Source organism: Physeter macrocephalus, chromosome 15, assembly GCF_002837175.3.
Source record: "Physeter macrocephalus isolate SW-GA chromosome 15, ASM283717v5, whole genome shotgun sequence".
NCBI lineage: Eukaryota > Metazoa > Chordata > Mammalia > Artiodactyla > Physeteridae > Physeter > Physeter macrocephalus.
The window spans coordinates 19,406,538-19,410,769 of record NC_041228.1 but is presented as its reverse complement, the minus strand read 5'-3'; the positions used below and the strand labels follow the sequence as shown (position 1 = coordinate 19,410,769).

General features: G+C 45.7%; 1 long non-coding RNA gene across 1 annotated transcript in view; it reads left to right on the top strand.

The window, feature by feature from the left end:
* Positions 1-4,232, top strand: part of LOC129392848 (uncharacterized) — a 272,680-nt gene that overhangs the window by 267,883 nt on the left and 565 nt on the right. The gene's annotated exons all lie outside the window — the stretch shown is intronic.

Below are 4,232 nucleotides of genomic sequence, written 5' to 3'. Positions count from 1 at the left end.
GAGTGGAGTAAGTCAGAAAGAGAAAAACAAATACCGTATACTAACACATATATGTGGAATCTAAAAAAAAAAAGGTTCCAAAGAACCTAGGGCAGGACAGGAATAAAGATGCAGAAGTAGAGAATGGACTTGAGGACACAGGGAGAGGGCAGGGTAAGCTGGGACGAAGTGAGAGAGTGGCACGGACATATATACACTACCAAATGTAAAATAGATAGCTAGTGGGAAGCAGCTACATAGCACAGGGAGATCAGCTCGGTGCTTTTTGACCACCTAGAGGTGTGGGATAGGGAGGGTGGGAGGGAGACACAAGAGGGAGGAGATATGGGGATATATGTATATGTATCGGTGATTCACTTTGTGATAAAGCAGAAACTAACACGTCACTGTAAAGCAATTATACTCCAATAAAGATGTTTAAAAAAAAAGAAAAGAGAAAAGGGATATCACATTTGAAGTGAAATATTGAAGTGAAACAATTTGAAGTGGAACATCTGTAAGATGTGATGGAAAAACCGGAATGGACTTTTTTGGCCAACCCGATATAAAGGATGTGTAGGTGTCTCCCTAGTGAAGGAGGTTTGGAAGGACTTCCCAAGCAGAGAACTAGGCCTCCAGCACCCACAGGGCTTAGCAGGCAGGTCAGATGATTCCTGGGAGAATCCTGAGTGCAAAGGATTAGGGCACTTAAACGTGGAACAGGGTGTGTCTGAGGTGGAGGCTGTGATGCTGATCGATTGCATCATTGACTTATAGCTGTTTCCTATGCCATTTTAATTTCTTCCAACCAGACATTTACTGGGTGTCTTTGTACCTACGAGACAGTCATAAACAGAATTTGTAATGGAAATATACTAGAGAGGCAGCATATTCCCTCAAACTTGAAGCCAAAGAAAAGCTTCCTGAGAAAGAAGATGAGAAAGTCTCAAGAATTAAATGCAGTTGTTATAAAAAGAGAGAAGGAGGCTACCCTGGTGGCACAGTGGTTAAGAATCCGCCTGCCAGTGCAGGGGACACGGGTTCGAGCCCTGGCCCGGGAAGATCCCACATGCCACGGAGCAACTAAGCCGGTGCGCCATAACTACTGAGCCTGCACTCTACAGCCCGCGAGCCACAACTACTGAGCCCACGTGCCTAGAGCCCACGCTCCGCAACAAGAGAAGCCACCGCAATGGGAAGCCCGTGCACCACAACGAAGAGTAGCCCCTGCTCACTGCCACTAAAGAAAGCCCGCGTGCAGCAATGAAGACCCAGCATAGCCAAAAATAAACAAATTAAATAAATAAATTTTTTTTAAAAAAAGAGAGAGAGAAGGGCAGAGAGAGGCAGAGACATTCTGCAAATGTAGGATGAGGAGATGAGCACCAGCTCTGCACATTCAAGGACCGTCAAGTTCAGTGTGATGGTTGCGAAGCACTGGGGGAGAGTTGGTGGCCGTGGAAAAGGCTGGGGAGGAAGGTGTGTGCCAAGCTGTTCACGGAATTCTTATGCTCTGCCGGAGTTTAGACTTCATCTAGTTGGCAATGGGGAACACTGGTTATTGTATGCGGGGCTGTGACAGGGTCTGATTTACTTTTCTGAAAGGTCATCCTAAGCATATGCATGTTTTCTTTCTCCAACAGAATCGTAAGGATGCCTAACAGGTGTCCTATCTTGACTTTGTTTTTGGTTTTGCTTTGGGGGATTTTTGTTTGTTTCACCAACAGTGCTTAGCAGAGTCAGGGACACGTGAAGAGGTCAATAGTTAACGTATTCATTAATTGATTGAGAGGCACAAACTCATGCTTGAGTTAATATTGTAACATGGACACTGTATCCTACGTGGTGTCTGATATTGAAAGGTCTCGGCAATTTTAAGCCGTGCTTCCTAATTTTAACACGCACACAAATCACCTGGGGATCTTGTTAAACTAGAGATTCTGATGCATCGTGTCTTGGGTGGGGTCTAAGATTCTGAATTTCTAATAAGCTTCCATTTGCTGCTGTTGTTGATGGTTTGGATTTCCACATTTTGAGTGGCAGGGATCTTAATATTCAGTTGCCTTATTTGTAGACAGTCTAATGGTGGAGCCATCTATGAACAGTAGAAGTTTCCACAGGGACTGTGGAAATGGAGAGGCTTCACCATGAGAGAGTAAGACTCCTTGGCTAAGACCCCATACGTCTCCTTTGGGACTGGTTTGGAAAGCAGTGGCATGTCTGTAAGGCCCCTTAGGTAGACATTGATGTTACTTGCCTTTAAGGGAATTTCTGATGCTGTTGCCAGTTTCTTCCTCGCACCTCCAGGTGTTGAGTTCCACAAGAAAATCCATTAGTAACAGTAGAGTTGATAATAGAACACCAGATAAAGTCAGAGGGCTCTAAAAACAGCATGCTATCGGCATGTAATTTGTTTAGATCTAGGTAGAAGTGAGCCTTTTCCTCGGGAATTTTCAAGTTTGAAATTTGATTATGGGCCAGTTCGTAATTTCTTGACGTTTTCCTCTTTTTCTCTGTTCACTTTCACATACTCATTGTCATATTATGACAATCTGGATGTCCCTAGGGCCTCACCATCTTGTAGGCATAAAAGACAGCCACATAGGTCAGGCTGAAGTTTGCTGCCTTGATGTTGCTCATCCCTATGAACAGGTGCTCGGCCTTCATTCTAAGGCCCCCTGACCTTTCTACTGGCTCTCAGAGAAGGCCCAGGCCTCCTCGCCACTCATCCCCAGTGTTTATGTGGGTCGTTGCCGGCACTTCCGTCACTCAGCAGTGGACCCCAATGGCTGCTCCATCTCAGGGAGCTCCCCAGGCCGCCGCCAGTCTCCTTCATGTCCACTCCATGCTGGATGTGGCCACTGCGCCCTTGGACTGAAGCCTCCGCTCGCCTTGTGAGCCTCAGCTGGGAGGTATCCAGGGTAGCAGCAAAGACAGTGTCTCTGGAGACAGAACCCCACACCTGAGATGTGTAATTTGGGCACGTTATTTGACCACACTAAACCTTAGATTTCTTACCTGTAAAATGAGAATAACTAGAGTTCTGTAATCTCAAGATGGTTGAGAAAATAAGGTAATCCACCTAAGCTCCTAACACTTCATTCTTGACACATAGAAAATTCTCAATACATGTTAACCATTATTCTCACTGCTTCTCTCTTTATCATCATAATCCCTGCCTGGACAAGCTTCATTTTTATTTCACCACAGCACAGCTGAGACCAGCTGATAAGGTTTCTGTGACATGGCTGATGTCTCAGGGATAACAGAAGGGGATTAAGATTAGGGGACGTACAACTGCTATTTAATACAAAGACTCAGACATAATACATCTTCTTCTGGGCGTATTGTGCATTCTTCTTCTGGGGTCCCTTCCAGGGGCTTCCTTGCATCCCTACTGGTGACAGAAGACATCCTCCCTGCACATCAAAAGAGTGTCATTGAACTTACCTAGACCTCTTTGAGTCCAGACTCAGAGATAAATTTTGCCATTCTGGGGTTCATTTTCTTTACCACTCCCTTGAAAGGGAGCCTTTATCCTACTCAGTGTGTCACCTTACCTCTGCGTGAAGACCAGTGTCTCTTTCCCTTCCCAGTCTTGCTCCAGGATTCACTCCCTTTCCTTTGTGCAGAGGATAAGTGAACCCTGGACCCAATCATTACTCAATCTCTATTCAGGTTCATGTGGAGATAACCTTATAATAATAACAACAACAACAATTAATTTTTCTCATGTTTTCCATGCCCTTCTGCCTCTAAAATGCTGTTTATAAAGGATGTTTCTTATTTCACTTTCTGCTTCAAAGTAGCTGTTGACCCCACTCCTGGCACTTAAGAAGCCAAATTCATATTAGCACATAAGGCTCTTTATATGCACGGGTCCTCTTCTGAAATGCCCTCTGCTCCTTTGTGTTCTCAGAAAATGTCCATTCAACCTTCATGGCCCGGCTTAAATCTGACTTCCTCTCTGGATTCTTTCTACCACCTCTGGCACCCCATGTCCCCAGACATCAGCCAATCTCCCTCCTCCAGGCCCCCATGACAGTCTGTACATTTCTTCACCACGTTACACCATATAATACTTCACTTCCAGTTCTGCCTCCCCCGCCCCTTTTTTTTTTTTTTTTTTTGTTTTGCGGTACGCGGGCCTCTCACTGTTGTGGCCTCTCCCGTTGCGGAGCACAGGCTCCAGACGCGCAGGCTCAGCGGCCATGGCTCACGGGCCCAGCCGCTCCGCGGCATGTGGGGTCCTC